This window comes from Giraffa tippelskirchi, chromosome X (genome assembly GCF_054371585.1).
Source record: "Giraffa tippelskirchi isolate mGirTip1 chromosome X, T2T-mGirTip1v1.2.pri, whole genome shotgun sequence".
In the NCBI taxonomy this organism is placed as follows: Eukaryota; Metazoa; Chordata; class Mammalia; order Artiodactyla; family Giraffidae; genus Giraffa; species Giraffa tippelskirchi.
Window position 1 is genome coordinate 40,889,534 of NC_137289.1, and position 27,002 is coordinate 40,916,535.

Sequence of the window (27,002 nt, forward strand, 5' to 3'; positions counted from 1 at the left end):
GAAACCTTGATTTGGGCTTAGAGCCTCCACAAGTATGAGACAATACATGAATGTTGTTTAAGTGACCCAATCACTAGCATTTTGTACAGGAGCTCTAGAATACTTGAAAGTGTTGAAAGTATTAGTCGCTCAGTTGTGTCCAACTCTTTGTGACTCCATGGACTGTAGCCTGCCTCGCCCTTCTGTCCATGGAATTTTCTAGTCAAGAACGCTGGAGTGGGATTCCATTTCCTACTCCACGGGATCTTCTGGACCCAGGGATTGAACCTGAGTCTCCTGCATTGCAAGTGGATTCTTTACTATTTGGCCATTTTCTAATACTCATATGATATTTAAATGATCTTAACTAGTTTTATAAAATGAACAATACAGTAGATAAATAATCATACTTGTTACACTACTGTCACTAGACCCGAACACACCAGGAAGACCATTATTGGTTTAGTCAGGATAACCTCGCTGTAGAGTGGCTCAGTGACCGTGGCTACCAGTTTGACTCCCTCCTTGGCTGACATGGAGTCAACATGAACTTTTTAGCTTCTCTGACTGAATGCCCTCAGCATCCCTATGATGTTAAGCTGAAAATCATCAAGATTTTCCACTTCAAAAACAACAGAATAAGGGCTAGAAAAGAATGACATTAGATCATCTGAACGAGTTAGGGTAGAAACTTCTGATTCTAGGCAGTGTGAAATGAGGTTTTTCTCCTGAAATTTTTTGTTGCACTTAACTTCTATGCTGTGTTGGGGTCCTCTTTTTAAGGGAATCCATAAACAATGGTAATGTTGAAAAGGTTTCTGAATGGGGTATGCCTATCCCATCAACACCACCATCCACGAGTTGAGACTTGCAATTGTTAATTCAGCTATGAAGCCATTTCCCTTATTTTGCCTTTACAGTGAACCACAACATTGCAAGGTGATTCCTCACTAGGTTCTCTTATTTCCTCAATCATCAACTGAAGTGAATAATTACTAGTGTTACTCCCCCTTCCAATCTTCAACATCAAACTGCTTTTCCCTTCTCCATCCTAGATTTTCTGTGTATCAGAGTCCTTTGAGGTCCCAATTATCTCTTCAAAACCCAATTGTTTTGTATTTTTAATGTTTTTTTTATAACTGATGTATTCATTTAATTTCTGAATTTACAAATGTGAAAGAAACACAGGTCATTAAGATATCTAATGGATTCTATTTCTTAAAATGACTTCATACACAATATATGTATTAGATTTAGGTCTTTAGTCCATTTTGAGTTTATTTTTGTATATGCTGTTAGGGAATGTTCTAATTTTACTTTATTGCATGTAGCTATCCAATTATCCCTGCAGCACCTATTGAAGAGACTGTCTTCTCTCCACTGTATATTCTTCTGTTTTTTTATTATAGATTAGTTGACCATAGCACATAGGTTTATTTCTGGGCTCTCTCTTCTGTTCCACGTGTCTGTTTTTGTGCCGATACTACACTGACTGGATTAATGTAGTTTTCTGATATAGTTCGAAGTCAGGGAACCTGATTCCTCCAGTTCTGCTCTTCTTCCTTAAGACTGTTTTGGCGATTCAGGGTCTTTTGTCTTTCCATACAAAATTTAAAATGGTCTGTTCTAGTTTTGTGGAAAATGCCCCGGTATTTTCACAGCAATTGCACTGAGTATGTGGATTGCCTTGGATAGCATGTTTATTTTAACAATATCAATTCTTCCCATCCATAAACAAGGTAAACCTTTCCCTCTGTTTGTATTATCTTCACTTTCTTTGATCAGGGTTTTACTTTTTCTACGTACAGGTCTTTCACCACCTTAGATACGTTTACTCCTAGCTGCTTTATTTATCATTTTATTCATTTTATCTCACCCTGGTGGCTTTTCAGCAATAAGAGTGATCATTTTTTGAGAAATAACCGCTATAAATCATTAATCAATTCCAGTATGTGTGGTACTTGGGGGACCTATATAATGTTTAAGAAAACAATTTAAAATTTGAAAAATGTTAAATATTTTCACTGTGTATGTGTAAGTATTCCTATTTCTGTTTGTGTTCTGTATTTGGAGAATGGGATTTTGTCAGTCTCTTCAAATTGATCATTGGTTTTGATAAGTTTCGGAGATAATAGCTGGTCAATTAATTCTTAGGATTTTCAGGAGCACTCTGCTGAGGAAGCCAGGACATTCTGCTCATGCCACTGCAGGTCAATCAGGAGAAGATTCTGTGTTGGAGTAAAATATCCACCAAGTGACCTGAGTCTCTCTGATGCCTGAAAGAGCTTGAGTTATGGAGGTCAGTCAGACTCTCTCAGGAAGCTCTAACTGATTATTTCATTTTTCAACTTCAGTGACTTTGGTGACATCTTTCAAACTTCTCATGCATCAATAGTAGACATAAGTCAGCTGAGGTGAATGGATGCCTGTTTCCTACATGGGGCAGAGTTCAAAGATTTTTCTGGTGGAGGTCAGGGAAAGTTTGAAGATACCACTGATTTTGGCTGACTGGGGGTTAAGCGTGGGGGAGGGGCGTGGCAGGAGTTGGGAGGTGGGACATCCAGTGAGAAGTGACATGGGCTGCCATAGTAACAGGCCTCCCTGCTTTGCATTTTATCCAATCAGATATGGACAGTGTCTGTGACGTCAGGGAACGCAGGGCCTATAAACTCGGCCAACGGCCTTCAACGCCCGCACTGGTCTTCCCTCTGAGCCATGGGGGGTGGTGTCTCCCACAAGGCTGAACCAGCCTCTGACAACTCTCAGGAAGATCTGAGCACCAGAGAAACTGGCACCTCCGAAATTGAGCCCTCGGAAACAGAGCCCTCCAGACCAGAGTCGTCTGATGCCGAGCCAAAGAAGGCAAAGCGGAAGACGGCTAAGAGCCGCCGTCGCCGTCGCCGTCGCCGCCGCTCCCGTCCGGACGACTTCTTGAGCTTCGCCATCTATTTCCGCAGGCTGCTGAGGCAAGTCCATCCGGGCCTGAGTCTCTCCCGTGAGGCCGTGAACATCATGGATTCGTTCGTGAAGGATATGTTTGAGCGGATCGCCGAAGAGGCCTGGCGCCTGGCCCGCTCCAACAAGCACCGCACCATCACAAATCATGACATCCAGACAGCTGTTCGTCTTCTCTTGCCTGGAGAGATCGGCAAGCATGCCATGTCCGAGGCCACTAAAGCGATCATCAGATACAACAGCTGCAGATAAACTGCCTCAGGACCGCCTGAACATCGCAAACCAGACTTTTCTTCTCTCACTTGGAGAGAAAAGACCTGTAGCGATGAAGAGGCACATTTCCACCCCAACGAAAACATTAAAAACTTCATTAACTTTGCTTCAATGTGTGTCGGATGTGTCATTCGTTCGATGGAAAATCGTGTACTTTTTTCTTAGCGTATTGCAACTCGTCACTTTCCTAAATGGTTATATCTATTTGTGGTTTCTCAGCGATTTTAGGGATCTTTATGGTCAAAATGGTTTCCCGAAAAGTTTCATCGGCCTTTTTCATTTTCATTCTCCCACCTATACTTAGGTACCATCCAGAGATTTTTATGTGGTGTATAGCAACCGATAAAGAACAGTGTGGTCTTCCCGGGTGGCTCAGCAGTAAAGAATGCGCCTGCAATGCAGGAGTCGCAGGAGAGGCAGGTTCGATCCCTGGGTCATAAAGATCCCCGGGAGGAGGGCATGGCAACCCTCTCCAGTATGCTTTCCTAGAGAATCCCATGGACAGAGGAGCCTGGTGGGCTATAGTCCACAGGGTCTGCAAAGAGTCGGGCACCACTGTCGCGAGGTAGCACGCATGGACACAAAGAGCAGTGTGTGTGTGTGTGTGTGTGTGTGTGTGTGTGTGTGTGTTCAGTCACTCAGTCATATCTGACTCTTTCTGACCTCATGGCCAGGAGCCCGCCAGGCTCCTCTCTCCGTGCAATTTTCCAAGCAAGAATACTGAACTGGTTGCCATTTCCTACTCCAGGGGATCTTTCTGACCATGGGATAGAAACCATGTCTCTTTCGTCTCGTGCATTGGCAGGTGGATTCTTTACCACTGCACCAGCAGTAGCAGATATAAAAATCACACTTACCCATTCTATCTCTTCAATCCCAATTCACTTCCATGTGTAAAATAGGACTCAAACACAGTGTAAAATGAGAAAATTCTAAATTTCTGGAATCAAGCACCATATCTTATGAAATTACCTTATCTAGATTTCTCTTATCCTATTTTTTTGTTTGCAAACTAGAACATTTGGCTTTAAAAAAAAAAAAAAATCCGGACTGAATTGCAAACTTGCAGGGATGATGGGATAGTCCAGTGACAGTGAATGCAGCGACAGTCTCCACAGTAGCAGCCAATGAGGGACTGGTAGCCCATGAGCCAAAGCAATTGGCCAAACGTATGGTGGAGTGAGGAGGGCTGAACAAATAACAACCTTCCTGTGGCACTCAGCCTAGAGATGGAGCGGGAAGGTGGGGTGATAGTTTCCCTGATGTTTTTCCATTCAAGCACCTGCTTTTAACCATGGCGATGTAAGTACAGGTATCCATTTCTTGGGGCTTCCCAGGTGGCGCTAGTGGTAAAGAAACTGCCTTCTTATGTGGGAAACGTTAAGAGCCACGGATTCAATCCCTGGATTGGGAAGATGCCCTGGAAAAAGGCATGGCAACCCACTCCAGTATTCTTGCTGGAAAATCCCATGGACAGAGGAGCCTAGCGGGCTTCAATCCGTAGGGTCTCAAAGAGTCGGACACGACTGAAGCGGCTTAGCATACACGCCATCCATTTCTTGGGTCTTCCCAAGTGGCGCCGGTAGTAAAGAACCTGCCTGCAATGCAGGAGACACAGGAGACCCAGGTTCTATCCCTAAGTGGAGAAGGTTCCCTGGAGGAGGGCATGGAAACCCACTCCAGTACTCTTTCCTGGATAATTCCCAGGGACAGAGGAGCCTGGTGGGCCACAGTTCATAGGGTCACAAAGAGTCGGACACAACTGAAGAGATTTAGCACACATGCATGCATCCATTTCTTGTTGTGGGACATGTCTCTAGCACCTTGCATCAAAGTAAGAAGGAGGACGATGTTCAGCAATTAAGAGAAATAAGATGACTCCTTCTTCTACCTCAAGTATTTGACTGCTAATGCTTATGATAATATTTACTGAAATTAATGTCCATTGTGATTCCTTCTTGGTGCATTGACATTTTTATTTCTATAAGTATATTGCTGCATTTCAAAGTAGTTGGTGATTTCCCTATTCCTTTTATTTTTGTTTGAGATACTTTTTGTGATTTTAGTTAATTAATTTTTTATTGAAGGATTATTGCTTTACAGAATTTTGCTGTTTTCTGTCAAACATCAACATAAATCAGCCTAGGGGATACATATATCCCCTCCCTTTTGGAACTCTCTCCCATCTCCCTCCCCATCCCACCCCTCTGGGTTGATACAGAGCCCCTGGTTGAGTTTCCTGAGCCATACAGCAAATTCCCCTTGGCTATCTCTTTTACACATGGTAATGTAAGTTTCCATGTTACTCTTTCCATACATCTCACCCTCTCCTCCCCTTTCCCCATGTCCATAATTCTATTCTCCTATTTCTTTTTTAAAAGATTGATTTCAAGCTTACTACATCCTTGGAGAGAGAGAAAGCACACTGTGATTTCAGTCCTTTGTAATTTACAATGGTTTTCATTAGAACTTAATATTTCATTTTAAACTATTCACTTTGAACTTTAAGCAACAAGGATATGCTATACAGTACAGAGGAATATACCAACTATCTAATAATAAATGTAAACAGAGTATAATATATAAAACAACTGAATTGCTATGTTGTAAATCTGAACAAATATAATATTGCAACTCATGAATACATCCACAAAAAAAGAAATTAAAGTTAAAAACAATTTATCAGTACCACTGTTATTGGATGTAGAAATCTGTGAAGGATGTGATTCTCAGCAAAACAATGAGAGAAAAACTAGGAGGATCTACAAAATTCCAACCTCTTGATCCCAGCTGTAGTGTTTTCTCGAGGTCAGTCATGATAGAGTTCGGTAAGTTCTAAATTATTTTCCTAGCAATTTCATTTCCCAGTTTATTCTCATTCTCCCAAAGTGTACTATGGAGTTCTTCAGAAGCAGTTTATGTGTGATATGCAGTAGATAAAGTGAAGAAACTGATATACGCATCCACTACCTCTATCACACTTATCCCACATATCCCAGTTTATTTACATATTTTCCACATATCCTAGTTAATGAAACATTTAAATATATAAATGGGGACTGATATATAGTATAGAAATGGCAAAACAAACATTTCACACACATTTCAATTTTCTAATTCCCTGGTTTTTTGAAATTATTTTTAAAATTCATACAGAAGAACAAGATGGCAGAGGAATAGGTGGACGCGGAGTACATCTCTCTCCACAGATACATCAGGAATATACCTTCAGACACAGAGGTGCATGCAGAACACCAGCTGAGAGTGGACAGGAGTCCCTGACTAGTGGAAAATAATATATAGACCCACCCAAACCTTGGTAGGATGAAGGGACTAGGGAAAAACAGAAGTGTTAGTAGGACTGGACCTGCCTTCAGCAGGTGGGGGAACTGAAGCAAGGGTCCGATCCCCACGTCGGGGCAATTGTCGGAGTCAGAGGAGAAACATTTAAGGATGAGAGTGAAACAGCTGATCTGTGGCAGCCTAAGTGGGATGAGAATCAGACAGTCCTTGCAGCCATACATACCCAAGACGGGGATGCAGATCCCCTGGAAGGTGCAGCGGCTGGTAGCTGGAGTTTAGGGATTGTGGAGCAATCCTAAAGCGAGGGCTGCTCTTGACTGTGGAGAGACTGATCAAGGGGATATGAGGGAGGAGACTGTGGTGGCAAATGCCTGTGGAGGAAAGTCGGGCAGCCACGGAAGCTAGGCGATACTGCTGAGTCACGTTTGGCGGTGGAGCCATCACCATAGCCTCTCTCTTCCCACACTGCCAGCATTGGCAGCTGAACAATAGAGAGGCTGGCCCAGCAAGCACCTGACGCACTGAATTACAGAGGAGGACCCCATCCAGGGTGCCCCTTTAAGTGCCTGATGCGCCAGTCTACGGAGTAGGACCCAGCCAGGGGGGCCCCTCTGTGTGCCCGATGTGCCAAACAACAGAGAAGGTCCCCAGGCAACGAAGCCCTCTAAGTGCCTGAACGGGTGGAGTTACGGAGAAAGACTGGCCAAAGAGGCCTTCTGATCGCCAGCTACAAGAGGCTTGAGAAAAGACTGATAGGGCCATAAGTCTTGCGGTGGAGGCAGTCCGTGTCCCTGCACACTTGGCGCTGCCATGGTCCCTGCAAGCCAAGCAGCTGTGCCACCTTCACGGTCAACTCTTACTGGGGCAGAGCTGCCACAGGCAAAAACAGTCTTGTGCCTCTGCATGCGGGGTCGCTTCAGTAGTGTCCTACTCTTTGCAACCCTGGAGACTGTGGCCTGCCAGGCTTCTCTGTCAAGGAGCGGCGTTCTCCAGACAAGAATACTGGAGTGTGTTGGCTAATACTGGTTTCGCGGTTGCGTGGCATGGAGCGGCCCTGAGGAGATACCCCATGTCCAAGGTCAGAGAAGCCCCAGCAAGATGGTAGGCGCTGGAGCGACTTTGAAGAGATACCCCACGTCCAAGGGCAGAGAAGCCCTAGCAAGACGGTAGGAGGGGCAAATTCACATTTAGAATCAAACCTCATCCCCGCCAGAGATGCTCAGAGGGCTCAAACAAACCTTGTGCACGCCAGGACCCAGAGCCCCCACAGAGACTGAGACAGAACTGCGTTTGAGTGTCTCCTGTGTAGGTACGGGTCAGCAGTGGACTGCCGCAGGGGCAGGGGCCCTGGGTGCAGCAGACTTGGCTATGGCATAAGCCCTCTTGGAGGGGGTCGCCATTAGCCTGACCACAGAGCCGCCAGATCTTACACAGGACTGGGAAATAGACTCTTGAAGGGCACAAACAGAACCTTGTGCACACCAGGACCCAGGAGAAAGGAGCACTGACCCCACAAGAGACTGACCCAGACTTGCCTGGGAGTGTGCAGGAGTCTCCAGTGGAGATGTGGGTTGGTGGTGGCCTGCTGCAGGGTTGGGGGCACTGAGTGTAGCAGTACATGCATGGGGCCTTTTGAAGGAGGTCGCCATTATCTTCATTACCTCCACCATAGTTTGGCCCCAGGTAAATAAGAAAGAGCGAGCACAGCTCCACCCATCAACAGAAAGGTGGATTAAAGATTTACTGAGCATGCCTCTGCCCATCAGAACAAGACCCAGTTTCCCCCTCAGTCAGTCTCTCCCATCAGGAAGCTTCCATAAGCCTCTTATGCTTCTCCATCAGAGGGCAGACAGACTGAAACCACAATCACAGAAAACTAACCAACCTGATCACATGGACCACAGCCTTGTCCAACTCAGTGAAACTATGAGACATGCCGTGTAGGGCCACCCAAGAAGGACAGGTCATCGTGGAGAGTTCAGCCAAAATGTGGTCCACTGGAGAAGGGAATGGCAAACTACCTCAGTATTCTTGCCTTGAGAACCCCAGGAACAGTAGGAAAAGGCAAAAGCATAGGACACTGAAAGATGAACTCCCCAGCGGGTAGGTGCCCCCTGGAGATCAGTGGAGAAATAACTCCAGAAAGAATGAAGAGATGGAGCCAACGCAAAAACAACACCCAGTTGTGGATGTGACTGGTGATGGAAAGAAAGTCCGATGCTGTAAAGAGCTATATTGCACAGGAACCTGGAATGTTAGGTCCATGAATCAAGGTAAATTGGAAGTGGTCAAACAGGAGATGGCAAGTGTGAATGTCGACATTTTAGGAATCAGAGAACTAAAGCAGACTGGAATGGTTGAATTTAACTCAGATGACCATTATATCTACTACTGTGGGCAAGAATCCCTTAGAAGAAAGGGAGTAGCCATCATAGTCAACAAAAGAGTCTGAAATGCAGTACTTGGATGAAATCCCAAAAACGACAGAATGATCTCTGTTTGTTTCCAAGGCAACCATTCAATATCAGAGTAACCCAAGTCTATGCCCTGACCAGTAATGCTGAAGAAACTGAAGTTGAACGGTTCTATGAGACCTACAAGACCGTCTAGAACTAACACACCCAAAATATGTCCTTTTCATTACAGGGGACTGGAATGCAATAGTAGGAAGTCAAGAGATACCTGAAGTAACAGGAACATTTGGCCTTGAAGTACAGAATGAAGCAGCGCAAAGACTCATAGAGTTTTGCCAAGAGAACGCACTGGTCATAGCAAACACCCTGTTCGAACAACACAAGAGCAGACTCTACACATGGACTTCACCAGATGGTCAACACCGAAATCAGATTGGTTATATTCTTTGCAGCCAAAATGGAGAAGCTTTATACAGTCAGCAAAAACAAGACTGGGAGCTGACTGTGGCTCAGATCGTGAAGTCTTTATTGAAAAATTCCCACTTGAATTGAAGAAAGTAGGGAAAACCACTAGACTATTCAGGTATGACCTAAATCAAATCCCTTACGAGTATACAGTGGAAGTGACAAATAGCTTCGAGGGATTAGACCTGACAGACAGAGTGCCTGAAGAACTATGGACGGAGGTTCCCGAACTTGTACAGGAGACAGGGATCAAGACCATCTCCAAGAAAAAGAAATGCAAAAAAAGTAAAATGGCTGTCTGAAGAGGCTTTACAAAGGGCTGTGTAAAGAAGAGAAGTGAAAAGCAAAGGAGACAAAGAAAGATATACCCATTTGAATGCAGAGTTCCAAAGAATAGCAAGGAGAGTTAAGAAAGCCTTCTTTAGTGATCAGTGCAAAGAAAGAGAGGAAAACGATAGAATGGGAAAGACGAGAGATCTCTTCAAGAAAATTAGAGATACCAAGGGAACATTTCATGCGAAGATGGGCACAGTAAAGGACAAAAATGGTATAGACCTAACAGAAGCAGACGATAGTAAGAAGAGGTGGCAAAAATACACAGAAGCACTATACAAAAAGGATCTTCATGACCTAGATAATCACGATGCCATGATCACTCACCTAGAGCCAGACATCCTGGAATGTGAAGTCAAGTGGGCCTTAGGAAGCATCACTATGAACAAAGCTAGTGGAGGTGATGGAATTCCAGTTGAGCTATTTCAAATCCGAAAAGATGATGCTGTGAAACCAGTGGACTCAATACGCCTTCAAAATTGGAAAACTCGGCAGCGGCCACACAACTGGAAAAGGTCAGTTTTCATTCCAGTTGCTAAGAAAGGCAATGCCAAAGAATGGTCAAACTACTGAACAATGCACTCATCTCACACGCTAGTAAAGTAATGCTCAAAATTCTCCAAACCAGGCTTCAACAATATGTGAACCATGAACTTCCAGATGTTCAAGCTGGTTTTCGAAAAGGCAGAGGAACCAGGGATCAAATTGCCAACATCCGCCGGATCATCGAAAAAGCAAGAGAGTTCGAGAAGAGCATCTATTTCTGCTTTATTGAGTATGCCAAAGCCTTTGACTGTGTGCATCTCAAGAAACTGTGTAAAATTCTGAAAGAGAAGGGAACCCCAGCCCACCTGATCTGCCTCTTGAGAAATCGGTATGCAGATCAGGGAGCAACAGTTAGAACCGGACATGGAACAACAGACTGGCTCCAAATAGGAAAAGGAGTATATCAAGGCTGTATATTGTCACCCTGCTTATTTAACTTATATGCAGAGTACATCATGAGAAACGCTGGGCTGGATGAAGCACATGCTGGAATCAAGATTACCGGGAGAAATATCAATAACCTCAGATATAAAGATGACACCACCCTTATGGCACAAAGTGAAGAAGAACTAAAGAGCCTCTTAATGAAAGTGAAAGAGGAGAGTGAAAAAGTTTGCTTAAACATTCAGAGAACTCATGCCGTCTGGTACCATCACTTCATGGCAAATAGATGGGGAAAGAGTGGAAACAGTGGCAGACTTTATATTTTTGGGCTCCAAAATCACTGCAGATTGTGACTTCAGCCAGGAAATTAAAAGATGCTTACTCCTTGGAAGAAAAGCTATGACCAACCTAGACAGCATATTAAAAAGCAGAGACATTACTTTGCCAACAAAGGTCCATCTAGTCAAGGCTTTGGTTTCTCCAGGAGTCATGTATGGATGTGAGAGTTGGACTATAACGAAAGCTGAGCGTGGAAGAATTGATGCTTTTGAACTGTGGTGTTGGGGAAGACTCTTGAGAGACCCTTGGACAGCAAGAAGATCCAACCAGTCCATCCTAAAGGAGATCAGCCCTGGGTGTTCATTGGAAGGAGTGATGTTGAAGCTGGAACTCCAGTACTTTGGCCACCTGATGCGAAGATCTGACTCATTTGAAAAGACCCTGATGCTGGGAAAGATTGAAGGTGGGAGGAGAAGGGGACGGCAGAGGATGAGATGGTTGGATGGTATCACCAACTCAATGGACATGAGTTTGGGGAAACTCCGGGAGTTGGTGATGGACAGGGAGGCCTGGCGTGCTGCCGTCCAAGGGGTCGCAAAGAGTCGGACACGACTGACATTGACTGACTGAATAAACTGAACTGAACTGATGTACCCATGGGTTAGTTAGACAAACAACATCAGAACATTGCAGTTTAAGGAAGAGAGCATTTTCTTGCAGGGCCATGCAAGGAGATGGGTGGCTTATGCCTTTAACAATCCTGAACTTTCCAAACACTTTCAAGAATGCCCACTTATACAAAACTTGAGGGAGGAATGTGATTAGCTCTGACAACCTTCTTGCTGTCAGATATTCTATTCTTGAAGAAAAGTCATAGTGAGGTAACTGTGTTCCTGTAAACCTCTAGCAAAACAAATATTAGTCTCAATGCTGAAAGGTAAGATTCCAAGCTTGACTTTCACACTCCAAGGTCCTGTTTAGGAGGAGGGGCTTCCTGGGCAAGCTGATTATCCTGCCTGAGAGCATTCATCCAGCACCCAGTCTTGGTCCTCCCACCAGTGGCCAGTCACAGCTGAAGATGCAGCTCTCAGTCTCTGGGCCCTCCTCTTACCAAGGTCCCCATACCCTGCCCAGCCACCTTAAAGGAGGGAGCCAGGTGCCCAGCCCACAGTTGCCCTCAGTCTTCTCAGTCTACCCTAACTTTGGGGGGGAAGCTGGGTCTTGTAGACTCTGACCCAATCAGATTATTGCAAGCGTTGAGTCATGGAGGTGGGGATGGCAGAGGTAGGTTGCCTAGTGCTCTGAACCCTGGGCCAGGCCAGTGAGTGTCTCTAGCAAGGTCTCTGGACCTCTGCAAGACTCGGCCTTTGGCCTGTCCCCAGGCTCCACCCCTTGCTACCCAGACCAAGGCCAGAGGACCTGGAGGGCCATGGACGAAGGCTGAAATATACCTTTTACTACACTCTGCTGAGAGGCTGACTATTGGTGGACCTGGTCTTCTAACCTCTATGGTCTTTAGCTAAGGACGGCAGCTCCATGCCCATCTTGCCCCTATTACAGTATCTTCCTTGGTGAGATTATACAAACTTTGACTGAAAGTGGGTAACTTAGACCATCATGGTCTATTTCCACTAGCCCAAGATAATCACATTCTACTCTGTTTCTATAACTCAGGTAAATTAACTAACAATATCATGTGATGATATAGTTTTTATCTTCCTCTAACTGAAATATTATACTTAAAAAGCATAATGTCCCCTCAGACATATATATTGCAAATGGGGGAACCATTTATTCATTCACTGCTGGAGCTATAGTTGAATTGTTATATTTTGAAAACAATTTTTATTGGAATGGAGTTGCTTTACCATCTTATATTAGTTTCCGTTGTACATCTAAGTCAATCTATTATAGGCATACATAGATCCCTTCATTTTTGGATTGTCTTCCCATTTAGGTCACCACAGAGCACTGAGTAGAGTTCCTTCCACTTTTTTCGTTTTTGAATTCAAATTAAGTTATTTGTATTAACTGGAGGATAATTACTGTACAATATTGTGATGCTTTTTGCCATATATCAACATTAATGAGCCATAGGTATACATGTGTCCCACACATCCTTAAGCCCCACTCACCTCCCTCCCCACCCTATTCCTATGGGTTGTTCCAGAGCACTGGTTTTGAATGCCCTGCTTTATGCATATATAAACCTGAATGATGATTTTCCTGAATGATGAAATATGCAATTTTCTCTATATCACATATGAGTTATGGGTGTAGTTTTTTCTACATTAAATTTGATATCTGTATTTATGTTTGGAAATCTAGCTGTATATTTTTGGTCATGATAGATGGACTATTGTATGTTTCACATCTGGATATCTCTGCACTCTTTTCCCTACATAAATATGGAATGCTGTATTCTTCACATAGGAAAATTTGAGCACATGTTTTCCTGAATAAAGTATGGAATATTTTGCAGTTTTCTAATGAAAATCTCACTTAAGATTTTCGGACATGAAGTATATAATTCTCCATAGTCCAAATATGAAACACCGAGGCAAATTTTCATTACTGAACTAGGAAATTTGTACATCTCATAAATGATCATCTAGGTAAAGATTTTCCTACATGAAAGTTGGCATATTTCATATTTCACATAAAGAAATATGGACACAGATCTCCTTGTTTGGGGATACTCTGTATTTCACATATGAAAACATGGGTGCTGATGTTTCTACACTAAATATGTAACTCTCTATATTTCCCATTTGAAAATCTAGACACAGGTTTTCCTGCATGAAACATGCAATATGCTATATGAAAATCTGGAAAAAGGTTTTCCTGCTTAAATACTGAATGTTTTATTTTACACTTATTAAAATCTGTGTGCACATTCTGCACATGACATATGGAATTCTCTTGTGTTTCTCTTTGGAAAATATAGACATTCAGGAACCTACATTAAATATTAAATTCTCCTTAGAACTCATATTAAAATATTGGCACAGGTGTTGTGGGCCTAGGTTTTCAACTGTGAAATTATATAATTCTGTATGATTCACGTGTGGAAATCTGAGTGCAGATTTTCCTAAATGAAGTATGAAATCATGTATATCTTACAGATGATAAGTTAAGTGTAGATTTTCTGCTATATTGCTATATGGGATTCTGCATATTTCATATAAGAAAACCTTAATTATGATTTTTTGACATAGAATATGTAATTCTAATTTCACATATAGATATCTGGGAACAGATTTTCCTACTTGAACTATGACATCTCTATATTTCACATATAGAAATCAGTGTACAGATATTCACGCATCACATATGAAATTTTCCACGTTTCGTATGTGGGACTCTCAGGCCAGATATTTTAGAAAATATATGGAACTCTCTATATTTCCCAAGTAAAAACAAGATGAGGAAGTTTTGAGATGAAATATGGACGTTTGTTCATTTCTCATATGAAAACCAGGGTACAGATTTTCTTACATGACATATGAAACGTGTATATTTTAGATACGAAAATTTGAGTTCATATTTTTTACATGAATTATGGAATTTTCTATGTTTCAAATATGGAAAACTTACCTTAGATATGCTTCTATGAAATATAGAATCCCTATATTTCCTATATGACATGTGGACCCTGATTTTGCTCCATAATATGTGCAATTCGCTACATGTCATATATGAATATCTTGGTTTAGATTCTCCCACATGAAATATGGAATTCTCTGTATGTCCCTTGCAAAACATGAGGGCAGGTTAACTTGACGAACAATGGAATTCTTTATATTTCACATTTGAAAATCTAGGTGCAGATTTTCTACATGAAATATGAAATTCTGTACATTTCTTGTATTAAAGTATTAGTGCAGATTTTCCCACTTCAAATATGGAATTCTCTATATTTCATATAGGAAAGCCTGAAAGATGACTTTCCTACAGGAAATATGTAACTTTCTATATTTCATACACGAAAATATGGGTACAGAATTTTCTCCAGGAAGTATGAAATCTGTATTTCATGTCTGAAAATCTAGCTGTATATGTTTGGTCATGATATATGAAATATTGCTTGCTTCACATATGGATATATGTGCACGTATTTTCCTGCAAGCATAGGGAATTCTGTATTATTCACATAGGAAAATTTGAGTATCCATTTTCCTGCTGAATCATGGAATTCTACTTTCATAAATGAATTTCTCAATTAAATTTTCTGACAAGAGATGTACAATTCTCTATCATTCAAATATGAAATTCCAGTAGCAAATATTCATTCCAGAAATACGAAATGTGTACATTTCACAAATGAAAATCTAGATAGAGCTTGTCTTACATGAGGTGTGGTACTCTTTACATTCCATATAAAAGATCTGAGCACAGATTTCCTTGATTTAAATATAGACTAATCTATATTTCACATATGAAAATATTGGCGTTGTGTGTTCTACAATATATGTATTTCTCTACATTTCACAAATGAAATGTTCAATTCTTCGTATCGCATTTATAAATATTGGCTGCACATTTTCCTACATGGTATATGGAATTCTCTGTGTTTAGCATTTGAAAATATAGACTTTCATTTTCCTACACTAAATATTAAATTCCCTAAACTTCACATATTAAAATATTAGCATGGGTTTTGTAGGCATAGTTTCTCAAATGTGAATGTGGAATTTTGTGTTTTGCATGTGGACATCACATTAGAAGTTTTCCTAAATGAAATATGGACTTCTGTATATTTTACAGGTGATAATTGGAGGAAGGGTTTTTCTGCTATATTGATACATGGGATTCTGTATTTTTCATATATGAAAATCTTATGATTTTATTACATAAATATGTAACTGTCTATATTTCACATTATACAACACTGGGAAAAACTTTACCTACATGAAATATGAAATCTCTACTTTTCACATATATTAATCAGTGAACAGATTTTCACACATGACATAAGAAATTTTTCATCTTTCATATAAGGAAATCCCATCCCAGACATTCATACAAAAAAACCCTGAAGTCTATATTTCATATATGAAAATACAGTTGCCAATTTTCCCACATGAAATGTGGAGTTCTCTCTATAGAATCACATGTGAAACCTGGACACCCATTTACCACAAAATATGAAATCTTCTATATATCATATAGGAAAATCTCTGCTCAAATTTTCCTCTAGGCAGTACTTAACATTATGTATGTCACACATGAAAAACTGGGTGCTAATTTACCCATGTACAATCCGGAATTGTGTATATTCTGGATATCAAAATCTGTGCACCAATATTACTACCTAAACTATGGAATTCGGTATATTTCACATATGAAAATCAGGGTGAAATTTTACTCAGTTAAAAATGGAATTCTCTATATTTTACATATGAAAATGTCAGTGCTGAATTTACATCATGAAATATTGAACTTTTTGTATTTCACTTTAGGAAAATCTGGATGCTGAGTTTCTTACATGAAATATGGTATTTTCTATACCTCATATATGACAATCTGGGTGGTGACTTCCTTACATTAAATATGGAAATCTCTATATTTCACAGACGAAAATCATGGCGTTGGTTTTCTTAAGATATGGAGAACCTATATGGTATTGGAGTTCTCTCTGTTTCACAAATGAAAATATGTGCACCACTGCTTCTTCGCAAAATATGGAATTCTTTGTATTTCTTCTATCAAAATCTAGGCTTGAACACTCTTTCATGGAAGTTGGACTTCTGTATATTTCACATTTGAAGATCAGAATGGATTTTCCTATGAGAAATATGAAATCACTGCATTTCGTGTGAACCACTGGTTCTTCAGGTACTGACACATTTGTTCCCTGTTTGTGTCCCTGTGCCTTGCACATGCGTGTGTACAGGTGTGTGCTTGTGTCACCTGTGTTTGCGTGTATGTGCATGGGCCCAGCCCCCTGCTGACATGGGAGATGAAGGCGAAAGAACATGAGATGTCTAACAACGAGAAGAGGAGGCAGGAGACGTCCACAGTCTAGGGGAGACTGGTCCACGCATCTCTGCGGTGACCCTGTTCAGGACAAGAATGAGCAAAGGATGGCCAGTGACAACTCTGGGTAGTGAGTCCACAAATCTGCAATTACCTCAGGAGACAAAGACAGGCTCACAATTTCTGCTGTGCTGTTGTGTGTGTTTGTATCCGCAAGAGGGGTTGGAGGGTTTGCAGAGTCACCCAGTGTAAATCAAGTGGTGGGGGCTCTAAAATCATGACCTGTGGACCCCTCAGTCTGTGGGGGCATTGGCTCTGATTAAAACTCTTCAAGAAATGGGCATAGAAGGAACCTACCTCAACATAGTAAAGGCCACATATGATAAGCCCACAGCAAATATTATTCTCAATGGTGAAAAACTGAAAGCATTCCCCCTAAGATCAGGAACAAGACAAGGGTGTCCACTTTCACCACTATTATTCAGCATAGTTTTGGAAGTCCTAGCTACAACAATCAGAGATGAAAAAGAAATAAAAGGAATCCAGATCGGAAGAGAAGAAAGTATAACACTCACTGTTTGCAGATGACGTGATGCTGTACATAGAATACCATGATACTATCAGAAAATTACTAGAGCTAACCAGTGAATTTAGCAAAGTCGGAGGATACAAAATCAATACACAGAAATCATTTGCATTCCTACATACTAACAATGAAAAATCAGAAAGAGAAATTAAGGAATCAATTCCATTCACCACTGCAACAAAAAGAATAAAACATCTAGGAATAAACTTACCTAAGGAGACAAAAGAACTATATACAGAAAATTATAATTTGATGAAAGAAATCAAAGATGATATAAACAGATGGAGAGATAATCCAGGTTCCTGGGTAGAAAGAATCAATATTGTGAAAATGACTATACTACCAAATGCAATCTACAGATTCAATGTGATCCCTATCAAAGTACTAATGGCATTTTTCACAGAACTAGAAAAAAAAAAGCCACAGTTCGTACGGAAACACAAAAGACCCTGAATAGCCAAAGTCATCTTGAGAAAGAAGAATGGAGCGGGAGGAATCAACTTACCTGCTTTCAAATTATACTACAAAGTCACAGTCATCAAGACAGTACACAAAAACAGAAATAAAGGCCAAGGGAACAAGATAGAAAGCCCAGAGAAAAACCCACACACATGTGGGCACCTTATCTTTGACTTAGGAGGCAAGAATATACAATGGGAACAAGACAGCAGTTTCAGTAAGTGGTGCTGGAAGAACTGGACAACTCAGTGCAAAGAATGAAATTAGAACACTTCCTAACACCATCAGTTCAGTTCAGTTCAGTCGCTCAGTTGTGTGCGACTCTTTGCGACCCCATGAACCGCAGCATGCCAGGCCTCCCTGTCCATCACTAACTGCCGGAGTCCACCCAAACCCACGTCCATTGAGTCGGTGATGCCATCCAACCATCTCATCCTCTGTCATCCCCTTCTCCTGACCTCAAACTTTCCCAGCATCAGGGTCTTTTCCAATGAGTCAGCTCTTCCCATCAGGTGGCCGAAGTATTGGAGTTTCAGCTTCAACATCAGTCCTTCTAATGAAAACCCCGGACTGATCTCCTTTAGGATGGACTGGTTGGATCTCCTTGCAAACCGAGGGACTCTCAAGAGTCTTCTCCAACACCACAGTTCAAAAGCATCAATTCTTCTGCGCTCAGCTTTCTTTATAGTCCAATTCTCACATCCATACATGACCACTGGAAAAACCATAGCCTTGACGAGACGGCCCTTTGTTGGCAAAGTAATGTCTCTGCTTTTTAACATGCTGTCTAGGTTGGTCATAACTTTCCTAACACCGCACACAAAGATAAACTGAAAATGGACTAAAGACCTAAATGTAAGACCAGAACCTATATAACTCTAGGAAGAAAACATAGGCAGAATACTCTATGACACAAATCATAGTAAAATCCTCTATGACAAACCTCCTAGAATAAAGGAAATAAAAACAAAAATAAATAACTAGGTGCTAATTTAATTTAAAAGTTTTTGCATAGCAAAGGAAACTATACACACAGTGAAAAGACCACCCTCAGAATGGGAGAAAATAATAGCAACTGAAACAACTGACAAACTATTAATTTCCAAAACATACACACAGCTCATACAAGTCAATACCAGAGAAACAAACAACCCAGTCAAAAAGTGGGCAAAAGTCCTAAACAGATATTTCTCCAAAGAAGACATAGAGATGGCTAAGAAACACATGAAGAGATGCTCTCCATCACTCATGATTAGAGTGTTAGTCGCTCAGTCGTGTCCAACTCTTTGCAAGCTCACGGACTGTAGCCCACCAGGCTCCTCTGTCCATGGAATTTTCCAGGCAAGCATACTGGAGTGGGTTGCCATTTCTTCCTCCAGGGGATCTTCCTGACCCAGGGATTGAACCTGGGGCTCCTGCACTGCAGGAAGACTCTCTACCATCTGAGGCACCAGAGAAGCTCATTATTAGAGAAATGCAAATCAAAACTACAACGTGATATCACCTCACACCAGACAGAATGGGCATCATCAAAAAGTCCACAAGCAACAAGTGCTAGAGATGGTGGGAATGTAAATTGATACAGTCACTATGGAAGACAGTGTGGAAATGCCTTAAAAAACTAGGAATAAAACCACCATGTGACCCAGCAATCCCACTATTAGGCATATGACCTTCCAAAAACCAAAGCTGAAAAAGACACACGTACCCCAGTGTTCACTCCAGCACTATTTACGGTAGCCAAGACATGGAAGCAAGCTAGATGTCCATCGACAGAGGAATGGATAAAGAAGCTGAGGTGCGTATATACAATGGAATGCTACTCAGCCATAGAAAAAAAGGAATGCATCTGGGTCAGTTCTAAGGAGGTGGATGAACCCAGAGCCTATTATACAGAGGGAAGTAAGTTAGAACGAGAAAAACAAATACCGTATATTAACGCATACATGTGGAATCTAGAAGGATGGTACTGATAAACCTGATCCCAGAGCAGCAATAGAGACGCAGACATAGAGAACAGACTTGTGCACAAGGGTAGGGGAGGAGAGGGAGTGGGTGAGATAAATGGAGAGAGTAGCATGGATGAATATACATTAACATATGTAAATAGATAGCCAATGGGAATTTGCTGTATGACTCAGGGAACACAAACGGGGGCTCTGTAATAACCTAGAGGGGTGGGAATGAGCGGGAAGTGGGAGGGATTCAAGAGGGAGGGGACATATGTACACCGAAAACTATGGTTAATTCAGGTTGAGGTGTGACAGAAATCAAACCAATACTGTAAATAATAATCAATCAATGAAAAATAAATATTTGTTAAAAGCTAGAAATAGGTAATTTGGAAATTACCTAGAATGTCACAATTGAGAGGGAAAAAACCCCTTAATATGTGATCTATTGCCTTCCAGGTTCCGTTCTCTTCATTTTTAAAAAGTATGAGATAGGGGAGTTAATGTCTTCATGATACTGTATCTATTATTTGGACCAGGAACTGTTCTCTGTGATATGTGCATGCTGACCTGACATCCCATGGTCTTTCATGCACTTAGGAGACACTGTGTTCAATCCGTACACGGTAAAGTTTCCTGCGGATGGACATGTGGATCTGCCTTTTGATCCAGAGTACACTAGACACCGCAATGTGTTCCAGATTGGGGGTCAGATACAACACGTCTCTGTTCCTCTCCACCTGGCACCAATCTGACTCAGCTCTTGCCAGGGAGGTGACTTTGGGTAAATTCATTCACCCGTTAACCGCTACGTGTTTCTGCTTCCTCAGCTGCCGAAAGGGATGACAGCATTAAAAATGCTACCTCATAGTGTTGTGATGAGTACTCAAAGACTTCATTATACGTGCACACATGGAGAGCTAACCACGGTTCAGAAGGGTGAGCTTATCTTCCTGCCTCTCTTCACTTCCGTTTCTGCTTGTACTCACACCCCCGTCCCTGCCCCCACCCTTTTCCCCTCCCACCCCAACTCCGCTCTCTAGCACCCGTGTCCCATCCTCAGACTCTCCATCCAAAATCATGGCTGACGATCTCCTCAGATTTACCTAAATGTAAGACCAGAACCTATATAACTCTAGGAAGAAAACATAGGCAGAATACTGTATGACACAAATCATAGTAAAATCCTCTATGACAAACCTCCTAGAATAAAGGAAAATTAATTTCCTTTATTATGAAAATTATGAAAATATCCACACCATTACCCTTGGATTAAAAATCATGAATATTAGCAGAAGAAATAAGAAACACACTAAAACTGGCAATGTGAAAACTAAACAAGAAATAAAGCATTAATGATGAAAGTTTGACTATTAACATTTTCATATCTTCATTAGATTGAGATTTTCAGAATTTGATACAGGGGAATTAGACTTGATAAAAAGAAAGCCAAAATAAAAAAAAAAAACTATGTGAAGAAGTTTCTTGGCCTTTAAATGACCCTCTATAAGGTTTTTAAAACTTTATATACTCTAGTTCTATAACTGGCCAGTGACCACTTACTTCCTGTCATTATACATATCATAGGAAGGGGTCATTAGACTTGTAACTGCATAGAGAATATGCACTAAATTTTTCCATACGAGCACATGATGAAGCCTCAGTGTTGTATTTAGGCTTCACAATGTCCCCACAGGAAGAGCCGAATACTCATTATGCTAAAAAAAAAAAAAAAATCCTTCCCCCATGCCTCATACAATCCATTCTTGAGGCCCTGAAGGGCTGAAGTGATGCTGCAAGGTCCATGCGGTGAGTCAAAGGTGGTCTTGACACTGTGTCCCTGGAGCACTATCCAGGGAAATGTGGAACAGCAATAATATTAACTACAGTAATGACAACAGCTAGAATTGACCGGGAACGTACCATATGGCACATACTGTTCTGACACTTTCCCCTGTCTTAACATGGTCAGTGTTCTACACTGCCCCATGAAGTAGTTAAATTTACTCCAAGCTAGTGCTTCTATGTGGCTAATGGAAGAATGAGGCACAGAGACACTATGTTACTTGCTCAGAGTCGCCCAGCAGTCAGGGAACCACTGGTCTCGAGGCATTGTGGAAACCTCAGTGTGTTCTGTATTTATTCAGTCAAGGCTAAGATCCAACGGCTATGGCAAAATATGTAGAATAACAGCTACCACATAACACAAATTGATCTTACCTCAGAAATGCACACGAAATAGAAATCGGATTTCTTCAGAAATCTTTCAGATAGAGGCTTGGCAAGACTGCATCAGGATGTTTTGTAGAAAGGATAGTCTGAACAGCAGTCTGAATCCTCAGAACAGCAGACAGCAGGTCAGTGAGTCTCCTAGACTGGAGGTCTTGGGTTTGTGCATCAGAGAAGGCAGCAAACCCCTGTCACCTACACATGCTCCCAGTGGAGACAGAGCCTGGCAGGAGGCAAAATAAGACCATTCCTCTGCTCTAGTAGTGCCTAGACAAGTTGTCCATGTCAATCAGAACTGAGGAATTCTAAAAAAAGAAAAATGGAGATTTCATGATCCGCACTCGGTGCATCTCACTTAGTGCAGCTACAATAGTGCCCTAGAATCTGTCCGTTTTCACTATGCTTGGGAAACTCTCAGGGACTTTAGTAAACCTCATTAGTAGCGAGACTGTCAGCAAAATAAGGGAAATAGCGATCAGAACACATATCAGAAAAAAAAAAAGTAGAGATGATCAACAAAACCCAAAGCTGGCTCTTTCAAAAGATCAATACAAATTCATAAACGTCTACTCATGTAGACCAAAAAAAGCAAGATATCTAAAGACAACACTTATGAATATCGGAAGTAAAATAGATTTCAGATCTCACAGAAATTAAAAGGATTCTGTGAATGATTATAATAACTACATCTGGCAATTTCGGTGAAAGGAACTAACTAACAAAGTTGAGCCAAAAAGAAATAGATAATCTATTTAAAAATCGAGCTTGTAGTTGAAAAATTTACAGAAATCTCCAGGCCCAGGTGGTATCCCTGGCACAACAGACAAAGGGAGGGAAATAATGGGTAGGGACAGAGAAAAGGTGACTATATTCTAACACAACCAGTTACTCAAGGTAAAATGGGCCAAATCCAAGCAATGTGATGAAGCCATTGGTTTTATTTTCTCATTGTCCTCCAGCTTCTCCTTCCTGCCTCCCTCCTTTGCCCCAGTTGCTTCCTCCTTCTTAAGTCCTGCCCTGCATCAAGAGTAGCAGTGTTATGAGGCGCGATTCCCATATTGTAACTGATATCCGCTGGCTGACTGACATTCAGCTGGATGCTATCATCCCTGCAGCTGGTATACTCAAGCTTTCTGTCTCATCATGGACCAGAAGGTTTCACTCCTAATTTCAGGTATAGCTAGGAGAGAAGGTGCAGGGCACACGTTGGAGCCTTGAGTCCTTCATCTGTGAAATGCGGATGACCACAAATTGTGGGAGAAACAGAGATTTCGGCACCAGACCCTTTGCAATGAGTGCTAAACCCAATGAAACATGACAAACTCAGAGCATCACGGGACTCCTTGACATTCAGAAGCACCTCAAGTAGATTTCCCTGCCAGGACTGTTGCGTTTATTGCTCCTTCAGCCTGGAATGCTCTTCCCTTAGGTAAGCCCATGGCCTGCTCCCTCACTTCCTCCACATCTCTGCTTAATTGCCATCTTTCAGGGAGATTTTCCCTCATTATCTTGAATAAAATAATAACATCATACCCCACACACCCCCTTTCCCCTGATCTAGTATTATCTTTCTTCATAGTGCCTGCCACCCACCCTTGATTTACTTACTGACTACCAGGTCTCTGAAACGAGAGACTTGGTCCGTTTTGTCCTGTTACAAACTCCTCGAATAGCGCTCTGGTATATGGCAGGTGCTCAGAAAACATTTGCTGAAGGACAGTCGGGAGCCAGGCCCTTTACACACATCGCTAACATGCACAGGTACCCTCCAAGACCGACACTGGCCCCACTGAATTAATTATCATACACGCTCAATGACACACAGTCAGCATGTCAGGTTCCAGGCTTCGGAATCATATCTGCCAGCTTCCAAATCCTCAGCTCCTGGACAGAGACCTCACAGCCAAGAACTCAAGAGGTTTTATTTCTAACACAACGACTCCAAACAGCTCAGGTAGATACCCAGACACACAAAAAAAGGTCACTGAGTATCTGCACAGAGAGCTCACAACTCGAGCCTCAGACCCTCAAATACGACAGAGACCAAACACACTGCGACAAAGAGCCTCCAAACAGACCAAGGTCGTCAAGACAGAAACAAATGAGAATCGCACAGATACTTCACATCACGGAGACTGACTTCCGAACCACTCCGGACACTTACTAAGTTAATACAGAAACCGCTAAGCAGAAAGACATAACTTTGAGTAACTCAAGAACATCATACAACCTGCAGATAAAGTTCCCAGACAAATGGAAAACCTGCACCCTGTGCGCAGACCCCAAGCAGCTGAGAGTTTCCACCTTAAGACAAACCCCTCCTCAAAGCAGCTCAGAGACAGCACAACTTGGGACCCAGAATCAAAAGCTCAGAGATCTCACATTCTGGGGCGCAGACGCCTACACAGAGATCTCACACCCAGGGACTCAAGTGCCCCAAAGCTCCAAAAATGCACATCCCGGCACACAGGCACACACATCCTAGAGGCTTTGGACTATGGCTCTCAAAATCCACTCCGATCAAATACCCCATCACCCACAATCCTGGCCAATGGCTCAGAGAGATCAAGCGTACCCAAAACAGCATCTGTGATGTCACACGTAGCCATACACAACCCCAAGCTCCCTGACCCAGGTTACTCTCCAGGGAGAGACACGAAACAAGCCCTGAGACCTCTCCCTGGTCATGAATTGCATGCATCTGTGCGACTTACCGCGCGTTGCCATCTGATCCAGACTGAGGGAGAGCTCAGTAAGACTGAAACACGGTCGCCCTGCACAGCCACTGACTGTGCCGAACCTCGCCAGTAACCAAGGCAGCCATTCAACCCCTTCGGGAAAAGCGGTAAAACTCGGAGAAAACATGGCACACTCTGAAAAGCCGGGCAAACGAACGCAGGCGCACTGGTATACACACGCCTCGCGCCCAGAGGTCCAGCTCCGCGACCTCAGTGCCTGTCTAAGACAGGCAGCCAATGGGAACTGAGCAGGAGAAAAAGGAGGGCGGGAGTAGCCGGACTTCCGCGTATACTCGCGCTCCGGAAGAACTAATTCCGGCCATCTCCCGGTCGCCTTACCCCCAAAGCGGCAGCCAATCTCTCGCTCTGGAGCCATCCCCACCTTGGATGTGACCATGTCAAAACGAAGGGGTGGAGTTGGAAAAGAGACAAAGAAAGTTGCGGCTTAATATCAGTGTCCACTCAAATTCAAATGCGGCGGGAAGGCGGAGTGGAGCGAATGCGGTTGGACCCAGTGGCGCCATGAGTGCCTCCGCTGGGAACTGTGGTCGATGCCCGACGCGGTGTCAGGGGACCCTCTGTGTTGTCACACGCACTCTCCCAATGGTACCTTCCAGAGTGGGTGGTCCTACCGCTACCCCTCAGCGGTACATCCCAGGACAAAACTGTTTCATCTCGAGCGCCTCTTGGTGGTGAGATTGGGGAACAACAGACGTAGATTCCCCAACCTTCCCAGGATGATAATGCAAAGGGTGGAAAGACAAAGTCAGGAGGAAAACCCCACAGATTGCCACACTCTTGGACTCGGAAAAAAGTCTTCATAAACTGAAGATTACTCCTCTGTGGTGGCCACTATTGTAACAGGAAGCATTCAAAGAATTTTCTCTGTGCTGAGCATTGGCATTGGTGCTTGTTTGTGCTTTCCTGCTTAACACAGAATAGGTCTCATGGGGAAAGGCGGCCACAGTCCCCCAACTGGCAGAAGAGATAAAGCTACTGAGAATGGAATCCGAAGGCCTGGCGTGGGGACGGCCTCTGTCGCTGACTGCGAGTGATATGTGAAAGGACAACAGGACTTTCCATTCTGTTAGAAAAGGGGTCATCTCCAAGGGGACCCAAGGACACCATGTAGGTGAGATAAAGACCACAGCTTTGTCATCATCTTGTCATCCCTGAATATGTTCCCTAGCAGAATCCTCAGCCTGTCTAGCTGTGCCTCTCTCAACGAGTTTAAATTTATTCATTCTGTCATTCAGTCATGTGTGAAGCACATGTATGTGTGAAGCACAACTATGAGTGTTAGGAAGGAGAAAATCAACCTTGCCCTCATGGAATGTACATTCTGTTGGGATCATACACCCCCAAACTCTAAGTAATTTTTCAGGCGTTTGTAACTGCCGTGATTAAAATTAAATCGGGATAGTGAAATAGAGAGAGGGGATCATGTCTAGAAAGAGTGGTCACGGAAGTTCTTTCTAAGATTGTGACTTTTGAGCAAAAGCCTAGAAGAGATGCCTCTCTGGGAGAAGAGTACCCCAGACAGAGATAATGGCCAGTGGAAAAAGTGGGGAGTGGAACTCAGTGTCGTGTGTGTGAAAACGTGTGTGTCGTGTGTGAGGAGGCTGATGTGACTGTCACAGCGTGATGGAGGCAGAGCCAGGAGATTGGATGAGAGAGGTAACGAGGGGCAGGTCCCATAGGGCGTACTGGCCATGGGGAGGACTTTGACTTGAGCCCCAGGAGGGTTCCTACAAGAGAAGCCCCCATGCTTCCTTCAGAGGCCCAGGTCAGACAATGATTGTTGAGGAACGCCTGGTTTACCCCCAAGAAAACCACAGGCCCTCTGAAGCTGAACGTGCCTTTCCTCGAATCCCCACTCTCAAGGGGAATGCCCCCTACTGCTCCCAGTGAACATCCATGTCAATGGATGATACCCTCAGGAGAGCCAGAACAAGGACCCTCGTGGTGTGAGTGAGGTCACATTCAGTCTTACAGAGGCAAAGAGGGACGATGTAACAGGCACGGAGTTGTCAGGGAGAAAGACAAAGCTAGAGCATTAGATAGGAGCAGAGAGACTCTTTCTGGAAGCAAAGTGTCCCCACTTAGTTAGCAGCCACCTATGGGTGCC

General features: G+C 42.8%; 1 protein-coding gene and 1 pseudogene across 26 annotated transcripts in view; one reads left to right on the forward strand and one right to left on the reverse strand.

The window, feature by feature from the left end:
- Positions 1–25,019, reverse strand: part of LOC145537079 (histone-lysine N-methyltransferase PRDM7-like) — a 44,126-nt gene extending 19,107 nt beyond the window's left edge. For 15 of the 25 annotated variants that reach the window (XM_081567646.1, XM_081567632.1, XM_081567641.1 and 12 more), the window contains exons 1-2: positions 24,851–25,019; positions 22,128–22,441 (exon numbers count right to left, since the gene is read on the reverse strand). The gene's annotated coding sequence lies outside the window, so the exon portion shown is untranslated. The remainder of the gene's footprint in view (positions 1–22,127; positions 22,442–24,850) is intronic. The other 10 variants (XM_081567649.1, XM_081567636.1, XM_081567650.1 and 7 more) reach the window with 1 other exon arrangement.
- Positions 2,673–3,319, forward strand: LOC145537080 (histone H2B pseudogene; annotated as a pseudogene). Its single transcript, XR_014076170.1, has one exon. The product of XR_014076170.1 is annotated as a histone H2B pseudogene (transcript).
- Positions 25,020–27,002: the final 1,983 nt, after the last annotated feature.